We start from the raw sequence: 27,639 nt of genomic DNA on the forward strand, positions 1-27,639 counted from the left end.
GTGGGGCTGAAGGAGGTTGGAACACTGCCCTCACTGAGGGAGTGGGTGTGGCCATCTCTGCTGTGACTGAACAAAGGGCAGGGGAGCAGGGGGCCCAGGGCAGGGCCCTCAGAGCCCGGCAGGACCAGGGGAGTGTCACAAGCATTTGGCCCAGGCCAAAGGGCGCCTTCTTTGTCTGCACAGCTTCCCAAACACTCACATTTCCACTCAGGCCGCCCTCTTTGTTGAAGTGTGTGTGGAACGTGTCCTCGCAGTACACCTCGCTGCACAGCTAACCATAGGACTGGGCATCGTACCTTCCTGCCAGGTGACCGAAGTTCGCAGGCAGATGGGTCACTGGGACCAACGCGGAGAGGCTCCTGCCCTGACCACAGGTCGACCACAGCCGCTGCCCCAGATCGGGGGTTGCAAAGCAGCCCTGTCTGAATCCCCTGCCTCTAGAGGGAGTATTGGACCAACACTTCTAAAAAATGGGGTCCTTGCGGGCAACTCATCGGAGGGACACAAAAAAATCTTTGCCGACTTTCTCCTGAAGCTTACGAGCGTTCACACTTAAGCCTTTTACAATGTCAGCTGTTTAGCTAAACATGAGCTCATGATCTAAATTTACACAATAATGAAGAAATCAGCTACAAGGGGAGACAATCAGCAAAAACAATCAATATGAGAATTAGTTTCCCAAGGCCACCCATCAGATGTTGGAATAATCAGGTGCAAGGCAGAAAATATACATAAAACTGTAACTGGAACAAGGAACAAGGATGTTTACTAAGACTGGTAGGATCTCTAAAACATTTGTAAAGTACATGTCATTGATAAAGCTAAATACTCAAAGGTTGTGTAATACAACAGATTAATCATTGAGAAGAGTGAAATTATGCTGTTTTGAAAACTATGGCAGGTCAGATTTTCTGCCTAATGATATAAGAAGATTTCTCTCAAAAATACACATTATTTCAAAGACTTATTGGCTGTGAAATAAGTGAAGGGTATTTCAAATGGCTTGTCTGCAAAGAAAGGTGAGATGTAGGGAATCACAGAAAGTCGAGGGGAAAATATGTCAATATATACATTGCTATATGGTGAACTAAGCCTTAGGCCAGCAACAATGGAGAGGACCTGACCCTTAGAAACTTACAAGTAAGCTGGAATCTTCAAAAGTTCAAATCTTTCTAAGTAAAAAGATTTATTAAAATGAATAACCAAGTGTTTTAATTGACATCAGATGATCAAAACAACAAACCCTGAGAACATAGAAAAAAATATAAATAAAGATATGAGCAGAACTTAATACAACAGAAAACGTATAAAATTGAGGTGATTTAGTAAGTCCAAAGAATATTCTTTGAAAAGATTTAAAAGACACACTTTGATTAAGGAAAACATAAACATATGTAAAGAATATACAGAAAGAATCAGGACAATGTTATAGCAGAGAATATATGAAATGCCAGTAAATTTGAACATTTCTGTAAAGGGGACCATTTCCTAGCTCCTAAAGTTGACCAAAACTGACACAAGAGGAAATCATTGAAGGTCATCATGTCTGCCCTTGGCATTCTTGGAACGCCCTGGCCTCAGAATTCAGCATCGGTAGTCCATGGTAACCTGCGGAGAGGGGGTGGGGCTGAAGGAGGTTGGAACACTGCCCTCACTGAGGGAGTGGGTGTGGCCATCTCTGCTGTGACTGAACAAAGGGCAGGGGAGCAGGGGGCCCAGGGCAGGGCCCTTAGAGCCCGGCAGGACCAGGGGAGTGTCACAAGCATTTGGCCCAGGCCAAAGGGCGCCTTCTTTGTCCGCACAGCTTCCCAAACACTCACATTTCCACTCAGGCCGCCCTCTTTGTTGAAGTGTGTGTGGAACGTGTCCTCGCAGTACACCTCGCTGCACAGCTAACCATAGGACTGGGCATCGAACCTTCCTGCCAGGTGACCGAAGTTCGCAGGCAGATGGGTCACTGGGACCAACGCGGAGAGGCTCCTGCCCTGACCACAGGTCGACCACAGCCGCTGCCCCAGATCGGGGGTTGCAAAGCAGCCCTTTCTGAATCCCCTGCCTCTAGAGTGAGTATTGGACCAACACTTCTAAAAAATGGGGTCCTTGCGGGCAACTCATCGGAGGGACACAAAAAAATCTTTGCCGACTTTCTCCTGAAGCTTACGAGCGTTCACACTTAAGCCTTTTACAATGTTAGCTGTTTAGCTAAACATGAGCTCATGATCTAAATTTACACAATAATGAAGAAATCAGCTACAAGGGGAGACAATCAGCAAAAACAATCAATATGAGAATTAGTTTCCCAAGGCCACCCGTCAGATGTTGGAATAATCAGGTGCAAGGCAGAATATATACATAAAACTGGAACTGGAACAAGGAACAAGGATGTTTTCAAAGACTGGTAGGATCTCTAAAACATTTGTAAAGTACATATCATTGATAAAGCTAAATACTCAAAGGTTGTGTAATACAACAGATTAATCATTGAGAAGAGTGAAATTATGCTGTTTTGAAAACTATGGCAGGTCAGATTTTCTGCCTAATGATATAAGAAGATTTCTCTCAAAAATACACATTATTTCAAAGACTTATTGGCTGTGAAATAAGTGAAGGGTATTTCAAATGGCTTGTCTGCAAAGAAAGGTGAGATGTAGGGAATCACAGAAAGTCGAGGGGAAAATATGTCAATATATACATTGCTATATGGTGAACTAAGCCTTAGGCCAGCAACAATGGAGAGGACCTGACCCTTAGAAACTTACAAGTAAGCTGGAATCTTCAAAAGTTCAAATCTTTCTAAGTAAAAAGATTTATTAAAATGAATAACCAAGTGTTTTAATTGACATCAGATGATCAAAACAACAAACCCTGAGAACATAGAAAAAATATAAATAAAGATATGAGCAGAACTTAATACAACAGAAAACGTATAAAATTGAGGTGATTTAGTAAGTCCAAAGAATATTCTTTGAAAAGATTTAAAAGACACACTTTGATTAAGGAAAACAAAAACATAAGTAAAGAATATACAGAAAGAATCAGGACAATGTTATAGCAGAGAATATATGAAATGCCAGTAAATTTGAACATTTCTGTAAAGGGGACCATTTCCTAGCTCCTGAAGTTGACCAAAACTGACACAAGAGGAAATCATTGAAGGTCATCATGTCTGCCCTTGGCATTCTTGGAACGCCCTGGCCTCAGAATGCAGCATCGGTAGTCCATGGTAACCTGCGGAGAGGGGGTGGGGCTGAAGGAGGTTGGAACACTGCCCTCACTGAGGGAGTGGGTGTGGCCATCTCTGCTGTGACTGAACAAAGGGCAGGGTAGCAGGGGGCCCAGGGCAGGGCCCTCAGAGCCCGGCAGGACCAGGGGAGTGTCACAAGCATTTGGCCCAGGCCAAAGGGCGCCTTCTTTGTCTGCACAGCTTCCCAAACACTCACATTTCCACTCAGGCCGCCCTCTTTGTTGAAGTGTGTGTGGAACGTGTCCTCGCAGTACACCTCGCTGCACAGCTAACCATAGGACTGGGCATCGTACCTTCCTGCCAGGTGACCGAAGTTCGCAGGCAGATGGGTCACTGGGACCAACGCGGAGAGGCTCCTGCCCTGACCACAGGTCGACCACAGCCGCTGCCCCAGATCGGGGGTTGCAAAGCAGCCCTGTCTGAATCCCCTGCCTCTAGAGGGAGTATTGGACCAACACTTCTAAAAAATGGGGTCCTTGCGGGCAACTCATCGGAGGGACACAAAAAAATCTTTGCCGACTTTCTCCTGAAGCTTACGAGCGTTCACACTTAAGCCTTTTACAATGTCAGCTGTTTAGCTAAACATGAGCTCATGATCTAAATTTACACAATAATGAAGAAATCAGCTACAAGGGGAGACAATCAGCAAAAACAATCAATATGAGAATTAGTTTCCCAAGGCCACCCATCAGATGTTGGAATAATCAGGTGCAAGGCAGAAAATATACATAAAACTGGAACTGGAACAAGGAACAAGGATGTTTACTAAGACTGGTAGGATCTCTAAAACATTTGTAAAGTACATGTCATTGATAAAGCTAAATACTCAAAGGTTGTGTAATACAACAGATTAATCATTGAGAAGAGTGAAATTATGCTGTTTTGAAAACTATGGCAGGTCAGATTTTCTGCCTAATGATATAAGAAGATTTCTCTCAAAAATACACATTATTTCAAAGACTTATTGGCTGTGAAATAAGTGAAGGGTATTTCAAATGGCTTGTCTGCAAAGAAAGGTGAGATGTAGGGAATCACAGAAAGTCGAGGGGAATATATGTCAATATATACATTGCTATATGGTGAACTAAGCCTTAGGCCAGCAACAATGGAGAGGACCTGACCCTTAGAAACTTACAAGTAAGCTGGAATCTTCAAAAGTTCAAATCTTTCTAAGTAAAAAGATTTATTAAAATGAATAACCAAGTGTTTTAATTGACATCAGATGATCAAAACAACAAACCCTGAGAACATAGAAAAAATATAAATAAAGATATGAGCAGAACTTAATACAACAGAAAACGTATAAAATTGAGGTGATTTAGTAAGTCCAAAGAATATTCTTTGAAAAGATTTAAAAGACACACTTTGATTAAGGAAAACATAAACATATGTAAAGAATATACAGAAAGAATCAGGACAATGTTATAGCAGAGAATATATGAAATGCCAGTAAATTTGAACATTTCTGTAAAGGGGACCATTTCCTAGCTCCTGAAGTTGACCAAAACTGACACAAGAGGAAATCATTGAAGGTCATCATGTCTGCCCTTGGCATTCTTGGAACGCCCTGGCCTCAGAATGCAGCATCGGTAGTCCATGGTAACCTGCGGAGAGGGGGTGGGGCTGAAGGAGGTTGGAACACTGCCCTCACTGAGGGAGTGGGTGTGGCCATCTCTGCTGTGACTGAACAAAGGGCAGGGGAGCAGGGGGCCCAGGGCAGGGCCCTCAGAGCCCGGCAGGACCAGGGGAGTGTCACAAGCATTTGGCCCAGGCCAAAGGGCGCCTTCTTTGTCTGCACAGCTTCCCAAACACTCACATTTCCACTCAGGCCGCCCTCTTTGTTGAAGTGTGTGTGGAACGTGTCCTCGCAGTACACCTCGCTGCACAGCTAACCATAGGACTGGGCATCGTACCTTCCTGCCAGGTGACCGAAGTTCGCAGGCAGATGGGTCACTGGGACCAACGCGGAGAGGCTCCTGCCCTGACCACAGGTCGACCACAGCCGCTGCCCCAGATCGGGGGTTGCAAAGCAGCCCTGTCTGAATCCCCTGCCTCTAGAGGGAGTATTGGACCAACACTTCTAAAAAATGGGGTCCTTGCGGGCAACTCATCGGAGGGACACAAAAAAATCTTTGCCGACTTTCTCCTGAAGCTTACGAGCTTTCACACTTAAGCCTTTTACAATGTCAGCTGTTTAGCTAAACATGAGCTCATGATCTAAATTTACACAATAATGAAGAAATCAGCTACAAGGGGAGACAATCAGCAAAAACAATCAATATGAGAATTAGTTTCCCAAGGCCACCCATCAGATGTTGGAATAATCAGGTGCAAGGCAGAAAATATACATAAAACTGTAACTGGAACAAGGAACAAGGATGTTTACTAAGACTGGTAGGATCTCTAAAACATTTGTAAAGTACATGTCATTGATAAAGCTAAATACTCAAAGGTTGTGTAATACAACAGATTAATCATTGAGAAGAGTGAAATTATGCTGTTTTGAAAACTATGGCAGGTCAGATTTTCTGCCTAATGATATAAGAAGATTTCTCTCAAAAATACACATTATTTCAAAGACTTATTGGCTGTGAAATAAGTGAAGGGTATTTCAAATGGCTTGTCTGCAAAGAAAGGTGAGATGTAGGGAATCACAGAAAGTCGAGGGGAAAATATGTCAATATATACATTGCTATATGGTGAACTAAGCCTTAGGCCAGCAACAATGGAGAGGACCTGACCCTTAGAAACTTACAAGTAAGCTGGAATCTTCAAAAGTTCAAATCTTTCTAAGTAAAAAGATTTATTAAAATGAATAACCAAGTGTTTTAATTGACATCAGATGATCAAAACAACAAACCCTGAGAACATAGAAAAAATATAAATAAAGATATGAGCAGAACTTAATACAACAGAAAACGTATAAAATTGAGGTGATTTAGTAAGTCCAAAGAATATTCTTTGAAAAGATTTAAAAGACACACTTTGATTAAGGAAAACAAAAACATAAGTAAAGAATATACAGAAAGAATCAGGACAATGTTATAGCAGAGAATATATGAAATGCCAGTAAATTTGAACATTTCTGTAAAGGGGACCATTTCCTAGCTCCTGAAGTTGACCAAAACTGACACAAGAGGAAATCATTGAAGGTCATCATGTCTGCCCTTGGCATTCTTGGAACGCCCTGGCCTCAGAATGCAGCATCGGTAGTCCATGGTAACCTGCGGAGAGGGGGTGGGGCTGAAGGAGGTTGGAACACTGCCCTCACTGAGGGAGTGGGTGTGGCCATCTCTGCTGTGACTGAACAAAGGGCAGGGGAGCAGGGGGCCCAGGGCAGGGCCCTCAGAGCCCGGCAGGACCAGGGGAGTGTCACAAGCATTTGGCCCAGGCCAAAGGGCGCCTTCTTTGTCTGCACAGCTTCCCAAACACTCACATTTCCACTCAGGCCGCCCTCTTTGTTGAAGTGTGTGTGGAACGTGTCCTCGCAGTACACCTCGCTGCACAGCTAACCATAGGACTGGGCATCGTACCTTCCTGCCAGGTGACCGAAGTTCGCAGGCAGATGGGTCACTGGGACCAACGCGGAGAGGCTCCTGCCCTGACCACAGGTCGACCACAGCCGCTGCCCCAGATCGGGGGTTGCAAAGCAGCCCTGTCTGAATCCCCTGCCTCTAGAGGGAGTATTGGACCAACACTTCTAAAAAATGGGGTCCTTGCGGGCAACTCATCGGAGGGACACAAAAAAATCTTTGCCGACTTTCTCCTGAAGCTTACGAGCGTTCACACTTAAGCCTTTTACAATGTCAGCTGTTTAGCTAAACATGAGCTCATGATCTAAATTTACACAATAATGAAGAAATCAGCTACAAGGGGAGACAATCAGCAAAAACAATCAATATGAGAATTAGTTTCCCAAGGCCACCCATCAGATGTTGGAATAATCAGGTGCAAGGCAGAAAATATACATAAAACTGGAACTGGAACAAGGAACAAGGATGTTTACTAAGACTGGTAGGATCTCTAAAACATTTGTAAAGTACATGTCATTGATAAAGCTAAATACTCAAAGGTTGTGTAATACAACAGATTAATCATTGAGAAGAGTGAAATTATGCTGTTTTGAAAACTATGGCAGGTCAGATTTTCTGCCTAATGATATAAGAAGATTTCTCTCAAAAATACACATTATTTCAAAGACTTATTGGCTGTGAAATAAGTGAAGGGTATTTCAAATGGCTTGTCTGCAAAGAAAGGTGAGATGTAGGGAATCACAGAAAGTCGAGGGGAAAATATGTCAATATATACATTGCTATATGGTGAACTAAGCCTTAGGCCAGCAACAATGGAGAGGACCTGACCCTTAGAAACTTACAAGTAAGCTGGAATCTTCAAAAGTTCAAATCTTTATAAGTAAAAAGGTTTATTAAAATGAATAACCAAGTGTTTTAATTGACATCAGATGATCAAAACAACAAACCCTGAGAACACAGAAAAAATATAAATAAAGGTATGAGCAGAACTTAATACAACAGAAAACGTATAAAATTGAGGTGATTTAGTAAGTCCAAAGAATATTCTTTGAAAAGATTTAAAAGACACACTTTGATTAAGGAAATCATAAACATATGTAAAGAATATACAGAAAGAATCAGGACAATGTTATAGCAGAGAATATATGAAATGCCAGTAAATTTGAACATTTCTGTAAAGGGGACCATTTCCTAGCTCCTAAAGTTGACCAAAACTGACACAAGAGGAAATCATTGAAGGTCATCATGTCTGCCCTTGGCATTCTTGGAACGCCCTGGCCTCAGAATGCAGCATCGGTAGTCCATGGTAACCTGCGGAGAGGGGGTGGGGCTGAAGGAGGTTGGAACACTGCCCTCACTGAGGGAGTGGGTGTGGCCATCTCTGCTGTGACTGAACAAAGGGCAGGGGAGCAGGGGGCCCAGGGCAGGGCCCTCAGAGCCCGGCAGGACCAGGGGAGTGTCACAAGCATTTGGCCCAGGCCAAAGGGCGCCTTCTTTGTCTGCACAGCTTCCCAAACACTCACATTTCCACTCAGGCCGCCCTCTTTGTTGAAGTGTGTGTGGAACGTGTCCTCGCAGTACACCTCGCTGCACAGCTAACCATAGGACTGGGCATCGTACCTTCCTGCCAGGTGACCGAAGTTCGCAGGCAGATGGGTCACTGGGACCAACGCGGAGAGGCTCCTGCCCTGACCACAGGTCGACCACAGCCGCTGCCCCAGATCGGGGGTTGCAAAGCAGCCCTGTCTGAATCCCCTGCCTCTAGAGGGAGTATTGGACCAACACTTCTAAAAAATGGGGTCCTTGCGGGCAACTCATCGGAGGGACACAAAAAAATCTTTGCCGACTTTCTCCTGAAGCTTACGAGCGTTCACACTTAAGCCTTTTACAATGTCAGCTGTTTAGCTAAACATGAGCTCATGATCTAAATTTACACAATAATGAAGAAATCAGCTACAAGGGGAGACAATCAGCAAAAACAATCAATATGAGAATTAGTTTCCCAAGGCCACCCATCAGATGTTGGAATAATCAGGTGCAAGGCAGAAAATATACATAAAACTGGAACTGGAACAAGGAACAAGGATGTTTACTAAGACTGGTAGGATCTCTAAAACATTTGTAAAGTACATGTCATTGATAAAGCTAAATACTCAAAGGTTGTGTAATACAACAGATTAATCATTGAGAAGAGTGAAATTATGCTGTTTTGAAAACTATGGCAGGTCAGATTTTCTGCCTAATGATATAAGAAGATTTCTCTCAAAAATACACATTATTTCAAAGACTTATTGGCTGTGAAATAAGTGAAGGGTATTTCAAATGGCTTGTCTGCAAAGAAAGGTGAGATGTAGGGAATCACAGAAAGTCGAGGGGAAAATATGTCAATATATACATTGCTATATGGTGAACTAAGCCTTAGGCCAGCAACAATGGAGAGGACCTGACCCTTAGAAACTTACAAGTAAGCTGGAATCTTCAAAAGTTCAAATCTTTCTAAGTAAAAAGATTTATTAAAATGAATAACCAAGTGTTTTAATTGACATCAGATGATCAAAACAACAAACCCTGAGAACATAGAAAAAAATATAAATAAAGATATGAGCAGAACTTAATACAACAGAAAACGTATAAAATTGAGGTGATTTAGTAAGTCCAAAGAATATTCTTTGAAAAGATTTAAAAGACACACTTTGATTAAGGAAAACATAAACATATGTAAAGAATATACAGAAAGAATCAGGACAATGTTAGAGCAGAGAATATATGAAATGCCAGTAAATTTGAACATTTCTGTAAAGGGGACCATTTCCTAGCTCCTAAAGTTGACCAAAACTGACACAAGAGGAAATCATTGAAGGTCATCATGTCTGCCCTTGGCATTCTTGGAACGCCCTGGCCTCAGAATGCAGCATCGGTAGTCCATGGTAACCTGCGGAGAGGGGGTGGGGCTGAAGGAGGTTGGAACACTGCCCTCACTGAGGGAGTGGGTGTGGCCATCTCTGCTGTGACTGAACAAAGGGCAGGGGAGCAGGGGGCCCAGGGCAGGGCCCTCAGAGCCCGGCAGGACCAGGGGAGTGTCACAAGCATTTGGCCCAGGCCAAAGGGCGCCTTCTTTGTCTGCACAGCTTCCCAAACACTCACATTTCCACTCAGGCCGCCCTCTTTGTTGAAGTGTGTGTGGAACGTGTCCTCGCAGTACACCTCGCTGCACAGCTAACCATAGGACTGGGCATCGTACCTTCCTGCCAGGTGACCGAAGTTCGCAGGCAGATGGGTCACTGGGACCAACGCGGAGAGGCTCCTGCCCTGACCACAGGTCGACCACAGCCGCTGCCCCAGATCGGGGGTTGCAAAGCAGCCCTGTCTGAATCCCCTGCCTCTAGAGGGAGTATTGGACCAACACTTCTAAAAAATGGGGTCCTTGCGGGCAACTCATCGGAGGGACACAAAAAAATCTTTGCCGACTTTCTCCTGAAGCTTACGAGCGTTCACACTTAAGCCTTTTACAATGTCAGCTGTTTAGCTAAACATGAGCTCATGATCTAAATTTACACAATAATGAAGAAATCAGCTACATGGGGAGACAATCAGCAAAAACAATCAATATGAGAATTAGTTTCCCAAGGCCACCCATCAGATGTTGGAATAATCAGGTGCAAGGCAGAATATATACATAAAACTGGAACTGGAACAAGGAACAAGGATGTTTTCAAAGACTGGTAGGATCTCTAAAACATTTGTAAAGTACATGTCTTTGATAAAGCTAAATACTCAAAGGTTGTGTAATACAACAGATTAATCATTGAGAAGAGTGAAATTATGCTGTTTTGAAAACTATGGCAGGTCAGATTTTCTGCCTAATGATATAAGAAGATTTCTCTCAAAAATACACATTATTTCAAAGACTTATTGGCTGTGAAATATGTTAAGGGTATTTCAAATGGCTTGTCTACAAAGAAAGGTGAGATGTAGGGAATCACAGAAAGTCGAGGGGAAAATATGTCAATATATACATTGCTATATGGTGAACTAAGCCTTAGGCCAGCAACAATGGAGAGGACCTGACCCTTAGAAACTTACAAGTAAGCTGGAATCTTCAAAAGTTCAAATCTTTATAAGTAAAAAGATTTTTTAAAATGAATAACCAAGAGTTTTAATTGACATCAAATGATCAAAACAACAAACCCTGAGAACATAGAAAAAAATATAAATAAAGATATGAGCAGAACTTAATACAACAGAAAACGTATAAAATTGAGGTGATTTAGTAAGTCCAAAGAATATTCTTTGAAAAGATTTAAAAGACACACTTTGATTAAGGAAAACATAAACATATGTAAAGAATATACAGAAAGAATCAGGACAATGTTATAGCAGAGAATATATGAAATGCCAGTAAATTTGAACATTTCTGTAAAGGGGACCATTTCCTAGCTCCTAAAGTTGACCAAAACTGACACAAGAGGAAATCATTGAAGGTCATCATGTCTGCCCTTGGCATACTTGGAATGCCCTGGCCTCAGAATGCAGCATCGGTAGTCCATGGTAACCTGCGGAGAGGGGGTGGGGCTGAAGGAGGTTGGAACACTGCCCTCACTGAGGGAGTGGGTGTGGCCATCTCAGCTGTGACTGAACAAAGGGCAGGGGAGCAGGGGGCCCAGGGCAGGGCCCTCAGAGCCCGGCAGGACCAGGGGAGTGTCACAAGCATTTGGCCCAGGCCAAAGGGCGCCTTCTTTGTCTGCACAGCTTCCCAAACACTCACATTTCCACTCAGGCCGCCCTCTTTGTTGAAGTGTGTGTGGAACGTGTCCTCGCAGTACACCTCGCTGCACAGCTAACCATAGGACTGGGCATCGTACCTTCCTGCCAGGTGACCGAAGTTCGCAGGCAGATGGGTCCCTGGGACCAACACGGAGAGGCTCCTGCCATGACCACCTGTCGACCACAGTCGCTGCCCCAGATCGGGGACCACAAATCATCCCTGTCTGAATCCCCTGCCTCTAGAGGGTGTTTTGGACCAACACTTCTAAAAAATGGGGCCCTTGCGGGCAACTCATCGGAGGGACACAAATAAATCTTTGCCGACTTTCTCCTGAAGCTTACGAGCGTTCACACTTAAACCTGTTACAATGTCAGCTGTTTAGCTAAACATGAGCTCATGATCTAAATTTACACAATAATGAAGAAATCAGCTACAAGTGGAGACAATCAGCAAAAACAATCAATATGAGAATTAGTTTCCCAAGGCCATCCATCAGATGTTGGAATAATCAGGTTCAAGGCAGAAAATATACATAAAACTGGAACTGAAACAAGCAACAAGGATGTTTTCAAAGACTGGTAGGATCTCTAAAACATTTGTAAAGTACATGTCATTGATAAAGCTAAATACTCAAAGGTTGTGTAATACAACAGATTAATCATTGAGAAGAGTGAAATTATGCTGTTTTGAAAACTATGGCAGGTCAGATTTTCTGCCTAATGATATAAGAAGATTTCTCTAAAAAACACACATTATTTCCAAGACTTATTGGCTGTGAAATAAGTAAAGGGTATTTCAAATGGCTTGTCTGCAAAGAAAGGTGAGATGTAGGGAATCACAGAAAGTCGAGGGGAAAATATGTCAATATATACATTGCTATATGGTGAACTAAGCCTTAGGCCAGCAACAATGGAGAGGACCTGACCCTTAGAAACTTACAAGTAAGCTGGAATCTTCAAAAGTTCAAATCTTTCTAAGTAAAAAGATTTATTAAAATGAATAACCAAGTGTTTTAATTGACATCAGATGATCAAAACAACAAACCCTGAGAACATAGAAAAAATATAAATAAAGATATGAGCAGAACTTAATACAACAGAAAACGTATAAAATTGAGGTGATTTAGTAAGTCCAAAGAATATTCTTTGAAAAGATTTAAAAGACACACTTTGATTAAGGAAAACAAAAACATAAGTAAAGAATATACAGAAAGAATCAGGACAATGTTATAGCAGAGAATATATGAAATGCCAGTAAATTTGAACATTTCTGTAAAGGGGACCATTTCCTAGCTCCTGAAGTTGACCAAAACTGACACAAGAGGAAATCATTGAAGGTCATCATGTCTGCCCTTGGCATTCTCGGAACGCCCTGGCCTCAGAATGCAGCATCGGTAGTCCATGGTAACCTGCGGAGAGGGGTTGGGGCTGAAGGAGATTGGAACACTGCCCTCACTGAGGGAGTGGGTGTGGCCATCTATGCTGTGACTGAACAAAGGGCAGGGGAGCAGGGTGCCCAGGGCAGGGCCCTCAGAGCCCGGCAGGCCCAGGGGTGTGTCACAAGCATTTGGCCCAGTGCAAAGGGTGCCTTCTTTGTCCGCACAGCTTCCCAAACTCTCACCTTTCCACTCAGGCCGCCCTCTTTGTTGAAGTGTGTGTGGAACGTGTCCTCGCAGTACACCTCGCTGCACAGCTAACCATAGGACTGGGCATCGTACCTTCCTGCCAGGTGACTGAAGTTCGCAGGCAGATGGGTCCCTGGGACCAACGCGGAGAGGCTCCTGCCCTGACCACAGGTCAACCACAGCTGCTGCCCCAGATAGGGGTCCGAAAAGCAGCCCTGTCTGAATCCCCTGCCTCTAGAGGGAGTATTGGACCAACACTTCTAAAAAATGGGGTCCTTGCGGGCAACTTATCAGAGGGACACAAAAAAATCTTTGCCGACTTTCTCCTGAAGCTTACGAGCGTTCACACTTAAGCCTGTTACAATGTCCGCTCTTTAGCTAAACATGAGCTCATGATCTAAATTTACACAATAATGAAGAAATCAGCTACAAGTGGAGACAATCAGCAAAAACAATCAATATGAGAATTAGTTTCCCAAGGCCATCCATCAGATGTTGGAATAATCAGGTGCAAAGCAGAAAATATACATAAAACTGGAACTGGAACAAGCAACAAGGATGTTTTCAAAGACTGGTAGGATCTCTAAAACATTTGTAAAGTACATGTCATTGATAAAGCTAAATACTCAAAGGTTGTGTAATACAACAGATTAATCATTGAGAAGAGTGAAATTATGCTGTTTTGAAAACTATGGCAGGTCAGATTTTCTGCCTAATGATATAAGAAGATTTCTCTAAAAAACACACATTATTTCTAAGACTTATTGGCTGTGAAATAAGTTAAGGGTATTTCAAATGGCTTGTCTGCAAAGAAAGGTGAGATGTAGGGAATCACAGAAAGTCGAGGGGAAAATATGTCAATATATACATTGCTATATGGTGAACTAAGCCTTAGGCCAGCAACAATGGAGAGGACCTGACCCTTAGAAACTTACAAGTAAGCTGGAATCTTCAAAAGTTCAAATCTTTCTAAGTAAAAAGATTTATTAAAATGAATAACCAAGTGTTTTAATTGACATCAGATGATCAAAACAACAAACCCTGAGAACATAGAAAAAATATAAATAAAGATATGAGCAGAACTGAATACAACAGAAAACGTATAAAATTGAGGTGATTTAGTAAGTCCAAAGAATATTCTTTGAAAAGATTTAAAAGACACACTTTGATTAAGGAAAACAAAAACATAAGTAAAGAATATACAGAAAGAATCAGGACAATGTTATAGCAGAGAATATATGAAATGCCAGTAAATTTGAACATTTCTGTAAAGGGGACCATTTCCTAGCTCCTGAAGTTGACCAAAACTGACACAAGAGGAAATCATTGAAGGTCATCATGTCTGCCCTTGGCATTCTCGGAACGCCCTGGCCTCAGAATGCAGCATCGGTGGTCCATGGTAACCTGCGGAGAGGGGTTGGGGCTGAAGGAGATTGGAACACTGCCCTCACTGAGGGAGTGGGTGTGGCCATCTCTGCTGTGACTGAACAAAGGGCAGGGGAGCAGGGTGCCCAGGGCAGGGCCCTCAGAGCCCGGCAGGCCCAGGGGAGTGTCACAAGCATTTGGCCCAGTGCAAAGGGCGCCTTCTTTGTCCGCACAGCTTCCCAAACTCTCACCTTTCCACTCAGGCCGCCCTCTTTGTTGAAGTGTGTGTGGAACGTGTCCTCGCAGTACACCTCGCTGCACAGCTAACCATAGGACTGGGCATCGTACCTTCCTGCCAGGTGACCGAAGTTCGCAGGCAGATGGGTCCCTGGGACCAACGTGGAGAGGCTCCTGCCCTGACCACAGGTCGACCACAGCTGCTGCCCCAGATCGGGGTCCGAAAAGCAGCCCTGTCTGAATCCCCTGCCTCTAGAGGGAGTATTGGACCAACACTTCTAAAAAATGGGGTCCTTGCGGGCAACTCATCAGAGGGACACAAAAAAATCTTTGCCGACTTTCTCCTGAAGCTTACGAGCGTTCACACTTAAGCCTGTTACAATGTCCGCTCTTTAGCTAAACATGAGCTCATGATCTAAATTTACACAATAATGAAGAAATCAGCTACAAGTGGAGACAATCAGCAAAAACAATCAATATGAGAATTAGTTTCCCAAGGCCATCCATCAGATGTTGGAATAATCAGGTGCAAGGCAGAAAATATACATAAAACTGGAACTGGAACAAGCAACAAGGATGTTTTCAAAGACTGGTAGGATCTCTAAAACATTTGTAAATACATGTTATTGATAAAGCTAAATACTCAAAGGTTGTGTAATACAACAGATTAATCATTGAGAAGAGTGAAATTATGCTGTTTTGAAAACTATGGCAGGTCAGATTTTCTGCCTAATGATATAAGAAGATTTCTCTCAAAAATACACATTATTTCAAAGACTTATTGGCTGTGAAATAAGTTAAGGGTATTTCAAATGGCTTGTCTGCAAAGAAAGTTGAGATGTAGGGAATCACAGAAAGTCGAGGGGAAAATATGTCAATATATACATTGCTATATGGTGAACTAAGCCTTAGGCCAGCAACAATGGAGAGGACCTGACCCTTAGAAACTTACAAGTAAGCTGGAATCTTCAAAAGTTCAAATCTTTCTAAGTAAAAAGATTTTTAAAATGAATAACCAAGTGTTTTAATTGACATCAGATGATCAAAACAACAAACCCTGAGAACATAGAAAAAATATAAATAAAGATATGAGCAGAACTGAATACAACAGAAAACGTATAAAATTGAGGTGATTTAGTAAGTCCAAAGAATATTCTTTGAAAAGATTTAAAAGACACACTTTGATTAAGGAAAACAAAAACATAAGTAAAGAATATACAGAAAGAATCAGGACAATGTTATAGCAGAGAATATATGAAATGCCAGTAAAGTTGAACATTTCTGTAAAGGGGACCATTTCCTAGCTCCAAAAGTTGACCAAAACTGACACAAGAGGAAATCATTGAAGGTCATCATGTCTGCCCTTGGCATTCTCGGAATGCCCTGGCCTCAGAATGCAGCATCGGTAGTCCATGGTAACCTGCGCAGAGGGGGCGGGGCTGAAGGAGGTTGGAACACTGCCCTCACTGAGGGAGTGGGTGTGGCCATCTCTGCTGTGACTGAACAAAGGGCAGAGAGGCAGGGGGCCCATTCCAGGGCCCTCAGAGGCCGGCAGGCCCAGGGGTGTGTCACAAGCATTTGGCCCAGGCCAAAGGGCACCTTCTTTGTCTGCACAGCTTCCCAAACACTCACCTTTCCACTCAGGCCGCCCTCTTTCTTGAAGTGTGTGTGGAACGTGTCCTTGCAGTACACCTCGCTGCACAGCTAACCATAGGACTGGGCATCGTACCTTCCTGCCAGGTGACCGAAGTTCGCAGGCAGATGGGTCCCTGGGACCAACGCGGAGAGGCTCCTGCCCTGACCACAAGTCGACCACAGCCGCTGCCCCAGATCGGGGGCCGCAAAGCAGCCCTGTCTGAATCCCTTGCCTCTAGAGGGAGTATTGGACCAACACTTGTAAAAAATGGGTTCCTTGCCGGCAACTCATCGGAGGGACACATATAAATCTTTGCCGACTTTCTCCTGAAGCTTACGAGCGTTCACACTTAAGCCTGTTACAATGTCAGCTGTTTAGCTAAACATGAGCTCATGATCTAAATTTACACAATAATGAAGAAATCAGCTACAAGTGGAGACAATCAGCAAAAACAATCAATATGAGAATTAGTTTCCCAAGGCCATCCATCAGATGTTGAAATAATCAGGTGCAAGGCAGAAAATATACATAAAACTGGAACTGAAACAAGGAACAAGGATGTTTTCAAAGACTGGTAGGATTTCTAAAACATTTGTAAAGTACATTTGTAAAGCACATTTGTAAAGTACATGTCATTGATAAAGCTAAATACTCAAAGGTTGTGTAATACAACAGATTAATCATTGAGAAGAGTGAAATTATGCTGTTTTGAAAACTATGGCAGGTCAGATTTTCTGCCTAATGATATAAGAAGATTTCTCTCAAAAATACACATTATTTCAAAGACTTATTGGCTGTGAAATAAGTGAAGGGTATTTCAAATGGCTTGTCTGCAAAGAAAGGTGAGATGTAGGGAATCACAGAAAGTCGAGGGGAAAATATGTCAATATATACATTGCTATATGGTGAACTAAGCCTTAGGCCAACAACAATGGAGAGGACCTGACCCTTAGAAACTTACAAGTAAGCTGGAATCTTCAAAAGTTCAAATCTTTATAAGTAAAAAATTTATTAAAATGAATAACCAAGTGTTTTAATTGACATCAGATGATCAAAACAACAAACCCTGAGAACATAGAAAAAATATAAATAAAGATATGAGCAGAACTTAATACAACAGAAAACGTATAAAATTGAGGTGATTTAGTAAGTCCAAAGAATATTCTTTGAAAAGATTTAAAAGACACACTTTGATTAAGGAAAACAAAAACATAATTAAAGAATATACAGAAAGAATCAGGACAATATTATAGCAGAGAATATATGAAATGCCAGTAAATTTGAACATTTCTGTAAAGGGGACCATTTCCTAGCTCCTATGGTTGACCAAAACTGACACAAGAGGAAATCATTGAAGGTCATCATGTCTGCCCTTGGCATTCTCGGAACGCCCTGGCCTCAGAATGCAGCATCGGTAGTCCATGGTAACCTGCGGAGAGGGGGCGGGGCTGAAGGAGGTTGGAACACTGCCCTCACTGAGGGAGTGAGTGTGGCCATCTCTGCTGTGACTGAACAAAGGGCAGGGGAGCAGGGGGCACAGGGCAGGGCCCTCAGAGGCCGGCAGGCCCAGGGGTGTGTCACAAGCATTTGGCCCAGGCCAAAGGGCGCCTTCTTTGTCCGCACAGCTTCCCAAACACTCACCTTTCCACTCATGCGGACCTCTTTGTTGAAGTGTGTGTGGAACGTGTCCTCGCAGTACACCTCACTGCACAGCTAACCATAGGACTGGGCATCGTACCTTCCTGCCAGGTGACCGAAGTTTGCAGGCAGATGGGTCCCTGGGACCAATGCGGAGAGGCTCCTGCCCTGACCACAGGTCGAACACAGCTGCTGCCCCAGATCGGCGGCCGCAAACAGCCCTGTCTGAATCCCCTGCCTCTAGAGGGAGTATTGGACCAACACTTCTAAAAAATGGGGTCCTTGCGGGCAACTCATAGGAGGGACACAAATAAATCTTTGCCGACTTTCTCCTGAAGCTTACGAGCGTTCACACTTAAGCCTGTTACAATGTCAGCTGTTTAGCTAAACATGAGCTCATGATCTAAACTTACACAATAATGAAGAAATCAGCTACAAGTGGAGACAATCAGCAAAAACAATCAATATGAGAATTAATCTCCCAAGGCCATCCATCAGATGTTGGAATAATCAGGTGAAAGGCAGAAAATATACATAAAACTGGAACTGAAACAAGGAACAAGGATGCTTTCAAAGACTGGTAGAATCTGTAAAACATTTGTAAAGTACATGTCATTGATAAAGCTAAATACTCAAAGGTTGTGTAATACAACAGATTAATCATTGAGAAGAGTGAAATTATGCTGTTTTGAAAACTATGGCAGGTCAGATTTTCTGCCTAATGATATAAGAAGATTTCTCTCAAAAATACACATTATTTCAAAGACTTATTGGCTGTGAAATAAGTGAAGGGTATTTCAAATGGCTTGTCTGCAAAGAAAGGTGAGATGTAGGGAATCACAGAAAGTCGAGGGGAAAATATGTCAGTATATACATTGCTATATGGTGAACTAAGCCTTAGGCCAGCAACAATGGAGAGGACCTGACCCTTAGTAACTTACAAGTAACCTGGAATCTTCAAAAGTTCAAATCTTTCTAAGTAAAAAGATTTATTAAAATGAATAACCAAGTGTTTTAATTGACATCAGATGATCAAAACAACAAACCCTGAGAACATAGAAAAAATATAAATAAAGATATGAGCAGAACATAATACAACAGAAAACGTATAAAATTGAGGTGATTTAGTAAGTCCAAAGAATATTCTTTGAAAAGATTTAAAAGACACACTTTGATTAAGGAAAACAAAAACATAAGTAAAGAATATACAGAAAGAATCAGGACAATGTTATAGCAGAGAATATATGAAATGCCAGTAAATTTGAACATTTCTGTAAAGGGGACCATTTCCTAGCTCCTGAAGTTGACCAAAACTGACACAAGAGGAAATCATTGAAGGTCATCATGTCTGCCCTTGGCATTCTCGGAACGCCCTGGCCTCAGAATGCAGCATCGGTAGTCCATGGTAACATGCGGAGAGGGGGCGGGGCTGAAGGAGGTTGGAACACTGCCCTCACTGAGGGAGTGGGTGTGGCCATCTCTGCTGTGACTGAACAAAGGGCAGGGGAGCAGGGGGCCCAGGGCAGGGCCCTCAGAGGCCGGGAGGCCCAGGGTTGTGTCACAAGCATTTCGCCCAGGCCAAAGGGCGACTTCTTTGTCTGCACAGCTTCCCAAACACTCACCTTTCCACTCAGGCCGCCCTCTTTGTTGAAGTGTGTGTGGAACGTGTCCTCGCAGTACACCTCGCTGCACAGCTAACCATAGGACTGGGCATAGTACCTTCCTGCCAGGTGACCGAAGTTCGCAGGCAGATGGGTCCCTGGGACCAATGCGGAGAGGCTCCTGCCCTGACCACAGGTCGACCACAGCTGCTGCCCCCGATCGGGGGCCGCAAAGCAGCCCTGTCTGAATCCCCTGCCTCTAGAGGGAGTATTGGACCAACACTTCTAAAAAATGGGGTCCTTGCGGGCAACTCATCGGATGGACACAAAAAAATCTTTGCCGACTTTCTCCTGGAGCTTACGAGCGTTCACACTTAAGACTGATAAAATGTCAGCTGTTTAGCTAAACATGAGCTCATGATCTAAATTTACACAATAATGAAGAAATCAGCTACAAGTGGAGACAATCACCAAAAACAATCAATATGAGAATTAGTTTCCCAAGGCCATCCATCAGATGTTGGAATAATCAGGTGCAAGGCAGAAAATATACATAAAACTGGAACTGAAACAAGGAACAAGGATGTTTACTAAGACTGGTAGGATCTCTAAAACATTTGTAAAGTACATGTCATTGATAAAGCTAAATACTCAAAGGTTGTGAAATACAACAGATTAATCATTGAGAAGAGTGAAATTATGCTGTTTTGAAAACTATGGCAGGTCAGATTTTCTGCCTAATGATATAAGAAGATTTCTCTCAAAAATACACATTATTTCAAAGACTTATTGGCTGTGAAATAAGTGAAGGGTATTTCAAATGGCTTGTCTGCAAAGAAAGGTGAGATGTAGGGAATCACAGAAAGTCGAGGGGAAAATATGTCAATATATACATTGCTATATGGTGAACTAAGCCTTAGGCCAGCAACAATGGAGAGGACCTGACCCTTAGAAACTTACAAGTAAGCTGGAATCTTCAAAAGTTCAAATCTTTCTAAGTAAAAAGATTTATTAAAATGAATAACCAAGTGTTTTAATTGACATCAGATGATCAAAACAACAAACCCTGAGAACATAGAAAAAATATAAATAAAGATATGAGCAGAACTTAATACAACAGAAAACGTATAAAATTGAGGTGATTTAGTAAGTCCAAAGAATATTCTTTGAAAAGATTTAAAAGACACACTTTGATTAAGGAAAACATAAACATATGTAAAGAATATACAGAAAGAATCAGGACAATGTTATAGCAGAGAATATATGAAATGCCAGTAAATTTGAACATTTCTGTAAAGGGGACCATTTCCTAGCTCCTGAAGTTGACCAAAACTGACACAAGAGGAAATCATTGAAGGTCATCATGTCTGCCCTTGGCATTCTCGGAACGCCCTGGCCTCAGAATGCAGCATCGGTAGTCCATGGTAACCTGCGGAGAGGGGGCGGGGCTGAAGGAGGTTGGAACACTGCCCTCACTGAGGGAGTGGGTGTGGCCATCTCTGCTGTGACTGAACAAAGGGCAGGGGAGCAGGGGGCCCAGGGCAGGGCCCTCAGAGCCCGGCAGGACCAGGGGTGTGTCACAAGCATTTGGCCCAGGCCAAAGGGCGCCTTCTTTGTCTGCACAGCTTCCCAAACACTCACATTTCCACTCAGGCCGCCCTCTTTGTTGAAGTGTGTGTGGAACGTGTCCTCGCAGTACACCTCGCTGCACAGCTAACCATAGGACTGGGCATCGTACCTTCCTGCCAGGTGACCGAAGTTCGCAGGCAGATGGGTCACTGGGACCAACGCGGAGAGGCTCCTGCCCTGACCACAGTTCGACCACAGCCGCTGCCCCAGATCGGGGGTTGCAAAGCAGCCCTGTCTGAATCCCCTGCCTCTAGAGGGAGTATTGGACCAACACTTCTAAAAAATGGGGTCCTTGCGGGCAACTCATCGGAGGGACACAAAAAAATCTTTGCCGACTTTCTCCTGAAGCTTACGAGCGTTCACACTTAAGCCTTTTACAATGTCAGCTGTTTAGCTAAACATGAGCTCATGATCTAAATTTGCACAATAATGAAGAAATCAGCTACAAGGGGAGACAATCAGCAAAAACAATCAATATGAGAATTAGTTTCCCAAGGCCACCCATCAGATGTTGGAATAATCAGGTGCAAGGCAGAATATATACATAAAACTGGAACTGGAACAAGGAACAAGGATGTTTTCAAAGACTGGTAGGATCTCTAAAACATTTGTAAAGTACATGTCATTGATAAAGCTAAATACTCAAAGGTTGTGTAATACAACAGATTAATCATTGAGAAGAGTGAAATTATGCTGTTTTGAAAACTATGGCAGGTCAGATTTTCTGCCTAATGATATAAGAAGATTTCTCTCAAAAATACACATTATTTCAAAGACTTATTGGCTGTGAAATAAGTTAAGGGTATTTCAAATGGCTTGTCTGCAAAGAAAGGTGAGATGTAGGGAATCACAGAAAGTCGAGGGGAAAATATGTCAATATATACATTGCTATATGGTGAACTAAGCCTTAGGCCAGCAACAATGGAGAGGACCTGACCCTTAGAAACTTACAAGTAAGCTGGAATCTTCAAAAGTTCAAATCTTTATAAGTAAAAAGATTTATTAAAATGAATAACCAAGTGTTTTAATTGACATCAGATGATCAAAACAACAAACCCTGAGAACATAGAAAAATATATAAATAAAGATATGAGCAGAACTTAATACAACAGAAAACGTATAAAATTGAGGTGATTTAGTAAGTCCAAAGAATATTCTTTGAAAAGCTTTAAAAGACACACTTTGATTAAGGAAAACAAAAACATAAGTAAAGAATATACAGAAAGAATCAGGACAATGTTATAGCAGAGAATATATGAAATGCCAGTAAATTTGAACATTTCTGTAAAGGGGACCATTTCCTAGCTCCTAATGTTGACCAAAACTGACACAAGAGGAAATCATTTAAGGTCATCATGACTGCCCTCGGCATTCTCGGAACGCCCTGGCTTCAGAATGCAGCATCGGTAGTCCATGGTAACCTGCGGAGAGGGGGCGGGGCTGAAGGAGGTTGGAACACTGCCCTCACTGAGGGAGAGGTGTGGCCATCTCTGCTGTGACTGAACAAAGGGCAGGGGAGCAGGGGGCCCAGGGCAGGGCCCTCAGAGTCTGGCAGTCCCAGGGGTGTGTCACAAGCATTTGGCCCAGGCCAAAGGGCACCTTCTTTGTCCGCACAGCTTCCCAAACACTCACCTTTCCACTCAGGCCGCCCTCTTTGTTGAAGTGTGTGTGGAACGTGTCCTCGCAGTACACCTCGCTGCACAGCTAACCATAGGACTGGGCATCGTACCTTCCTGCCAGGTGACCGAAGTTCGCAGGCAGATGGGTCCCTGGGACCAACGCGGAGAGACTCCTGCCATGACCACAGGTCGACCACAGACGCTGCCCCCGATCGGGGGCCGCAAAGCAGCCCTGTCTGAATCCCCTGCCTCTAGAGGGAGTATTGGACCAACACTTCTAAAAAATGGGGCCCTTGCGGGCAACTCATCGGAGGGACACAAATAAATCTTTGCCGACATTCTCCTGAAGCTTACGAGCGTTCACACTTAAGCCTGTTACAATGTCAGCTGTATAGCTAAACATGAGCTCATGATCTAAATTTACACAATAATGAAGAAATCAGCTACAAGTGGAGACAATCAGCAAAAACAATCAATATGAGAATTAGTTTCCCAAGGCCATCCATCAGATGTTGGAATAATCAGGTGCAAGGCAGAAAATATACATTAAACTGGAACTGAAACAAGCAACAAGGATGTTTTGAAAGACTGGTAGGATCTCTAAAACATTTGTAAAGTACATGTCATTGATAAAGCTAAATACCCAAGGTTGTGTAATACAACAGATTAATCATTGAGAAGAGTGAAATTGTGCTGTTTTGAAAACTATGGCAGGTCAGATTTTCTGCCTAATGATATAAGAAGATTTCTCTCAAAAATACACATTATTTCAAAGACTTATTGGCTGTGAAATAAGTGAAGGGTATTTCAAATGGCTTGTCTGCAAAGAAAGGTGAGATGTAGGGAATCACAGAAAGTCGAGGGGAAAATATGTCAATATATACATTGCTATATGGTGAACTAAGCCTTAGGCCAGCAACAATGGAGAGGACCTGACCCTTAGAAACTTACAAGTAAGCTGGAATCTTCAAAAGTTCAAATCTTTGTAAGTAAAAAGATTTATTAAAATGAATAACCAAGTGTTTTAATTGACATCAGATGATCAAAACAACAAACCCTGAGAACATAGAAAAAATATAAATAAAGATATGAGCAGAACTTAATACAACAGAAAACGTATAAAATTGAGGTGATTTAGTAAGTCCAAAGAATATTCTTTGAAAAGATTTAAAAGACACACTTTGATTAAGGAAAACATAAACATATGTAAAGAATATACAGAAAGAATCAGGACAATGTTATAGCAGAGAATATATGAAATACCAGTAAATTTGAACATTTCTGTAAAGGGGACCATTTCCTAGCACCTAAAGATGACCAAAACTGACACAAGAGGAAATCATTGAAGGTCATCATGTCTACCCTTGGCATTCTTGGAACGCCCTGGCCTCAGAATGCAGCATTGGTAGTCCATGGTAAACTGCGGAGAGGGGGTGGGGCTGAAGGAGGTTGGAACACTGCCCTCACTGAGGGAGTGGGTGTGGCCATCTCTGCTGTGACTGAACAAAGGGCAGGGTAGCAGGGGTCCCAGGGCAGGGCCCTCAGAGCCCGGCAGTACCAGGGGAGTGTCACAAGCATTTGGCCCAGGCCAAAGGGCGCCTTCTTTGTCTGCACACCTTCCCAAACAATCACCTTTCCACTCAGGCCGCCCTCTTTGTTGAAGTGTGTGTGGAACGTGTCCTCGCAGTACACCTCGCTGCACAGCTAACCATAGGACTGGGCATCGTACCTTCCTGCCAGGTGACTGAAGTTCGCAGGCAGATGGGTCCCTGGGACCAACGCGGAGAGGCTCCTGCCCTGACCACAGGTCGACCACAGCCGCTGCCCCCGATCGGGGGCCGCAAAGCAGCCCTGTCTGAATCCCCTGCCTCTAGATGGAGTATTGGACCAACACTTCTAAAAAATGGGGTCCTTGCGGGCAACTCATCGGAGGGACACAAATAAATCTTTGCCGACTTTCTCCTGGAGCTTACGAGCGTTCGCACTTAAGCCTGATACAATGTCAGCTGTTTAGCTAAACATGAGCTCATGATCCAAATTTACACAATAATGAAGAAATCAGCTACAAGTGGAGACAATCAGCAAAAACAATCAATATGAGAATTAGTTTCCCAAGGCCATCCATCAGATGTTGGAATAATCAGGTGCAAGGCAGAAAATATACATAAAACTGGAACTGAAACAAGGAACAAGGATGTTTCCTAAGACTGGTAGGATCTCTAAAACATTTGTAAAGTACATGTCATTGATAAAGCTAAATACTCAAAGGTTGTGTAATACAACAGATTAATCATTGAGAAGAGTGAAATTATGCTGTTTTGAAAACTATGGCAGGTCAGATTTTCTGCCTAATGATATACGAAGATTTCTCTCAAAAATACACATTATTTCAAAGACTTATTGGCTGTGAAATAAGTGAAGGGTATTTCAAATGGCTTGTCTGCAAAGAAAGGTGAGATGTAGGGAATCACAGAAAGTCGAGGGGAAAATATGTCAGTATATACATTGCTATATGGTGAACTAAGCCTTAGGCCAGCAACAATGGAGAGGACCTGACCCTTAGAAACTTACAAGTAAGCTGGAATCTTCAAAAGTTCAAATCTTTATAAGTAAAAAGATTTATTAAAATGAATAACCAAGTGTTTTAATTGACATCAGATGATCAAAACAACAAACCCTGAGAACATAGAAAAAATATAAATAAAGATATGAGCAGAACTGAATACAACAGAAAACGTATAAAATTGAGGTGATTTAGTAAGTCCAAAGAATATTCTTTGAAAAGATTTAAAAGACACACTTTGATTAAGGAAAACATAAACATATGTAAAGAATATACAGAAAGAATCAGGACAATGTTATAGCAGAGAATATATGAAATGCCAGTAAATTTGAACATTTCTGTAAAGGGGACCATTTCCTAGCTCCTAAAGTTGACCAAAACTGACACAAGAGGAAATCATTGAAGGTCATCATGTCTGCCCTTGGCATTCTTGGAACGCCCTGGCCTCAGAATGCAGCATCGGTAGTCCATGGTAACCTGCGGAGAGGGGGTGGGGCTGAAGGAGGTTGGAACACTGCCCTCACTGAGGGAGTGGGTGTGGCCATCTCTGCTGTGACTGAACAAAGGGCAGGGGAGCAGGGGGCCCAGGGCAGGGCCCTCAGAGTCTGGCAGGACCAGGGGAGTGTCACAAGCATTTGGCCCAGGCCAAAGGGCGCCTTCTTTGTCTGCACAGCTTCCCAAACACTCACATTTCCACTCAGGCCGCCCTCTTTGTTGAAGTGTGTGTGGAACGTGTCCTCGCAGTACACCTCGCTGCACAGCTAACCATAGGACTGGGCATCGTACCTTCCTGCCAGGTGACCGAAGTTCGCAGGCAGATGGGTCACTGGGACCAACGCGGAGAGGCTCCTGCCCTGACCACAGGTCGACCACAGCCGCTGCCCCAGATCGGGGGTTGCAAAGCAGCCCTGTCTGAATCCCCTGCCTCTAGAGGGAGTATTGGACCAACACTTCTAAAAAATGGGGTCCTTGTGGGCAACTCATCGGAGGGAAACAAAAAAATCTTTGCCGACTTTCTCCTGAAGCTTACAAGCGTTCACACTTAAGCCTTTTACAATGTCAGCTGTTTAGCTAAACATGAGCTCATGATCTAAATTTACACAATAATGAAGAAATCAGCTACAAGGGGAGACAATCAGCAAAAACAATCAATATGAGAATTAGTTTCCCAAGGCCACCCATCAGATGTTGGAATAATCAGGTGCAAGGCAGAATATATACAAAAAACTGGAAGTGGAACAAGGAACAAGGATGTTTTCAAAGACTGGTAGGATCTCTAAAACATTTGTAAAGTACATGTCATTGATAAAGCTAAATACTCAAAGGTTGTGTAATACAACAGATTAATCATTGAGAAGAGTGAAATTATGCTGTTTTGAAAACTATGGCAGGTCAGATTTTCTGCCTAATGATATAAGAAGATTTCTCTCAAAAATACACATTATTTCAAAGACTTATTGGCTGTGAAATAAGTTAAGGGTATTTCAAATGGCTTGTCTACAAAGAAAGGTGAGATGTAGGGAATCACAGAAAGTCGAGGGGAAAATATGTCAATATATACATTGCTATATGGTGAACTAAGCCTTAGGCCAGCAACAATGGAGAGTACCTGACCCTTAGAAACTTACAAGTAAGCTGGAATCTTCAAAAGTTCAAATCTTTCTAAGTAAAAAGATTTATTAAAATGAATAACCAAGTGTTTTAATTGACATCAGATGATCAAAACAACAAACCCTGAGAACATAGAAAAAATATAAATAAAGATATGAGCAGAACTTAATACAACAGAAAACGTATAAAATTGAGGTGATTTAGTAAGTCCAAAGAATATTCTTTGAAAAGATTTAAAAGACACACTTTGATTAAGGAAAACAAAAACATAAGTAAAGAATATACAGAAAGAATCAGGACAATGTTATAGCAGAGAATATATGAAATGCCAGTAAATTTGAACATTTCTGTAAAGGGGACCATTTCCTAGCTCCTAAAGTTGACCAAAACTGACACAAGAGGAAATCATTGAAGGTCATCATGTCTGCCCTTGGCATTCTCGGAACGCCCTGGCCTCAGAATGCAGCATCGGTAGTCCATGGTAACCTGCGGAGAGGGGGCGGGGCTGAAGGAGGTTGGAACACTGCCCTCACTGAGGGAGTGGGTGTGGCCATCTCTGCTGTGACTGAACAAA

The sequence above is a fragment of the Hyperoodon ampullatus genome, assembly GCF_949752795.1.
Source record: "Hyperoodon ampullatus genome assembly, chromosome: 6".
Classification (NCBI taxonomy): Eukaryota; Metazoa; Chordata; class Mammalia; order Artiodactyla; family Ziphiidae; genus Hyperoodon; species Hyperoodon ampullatus.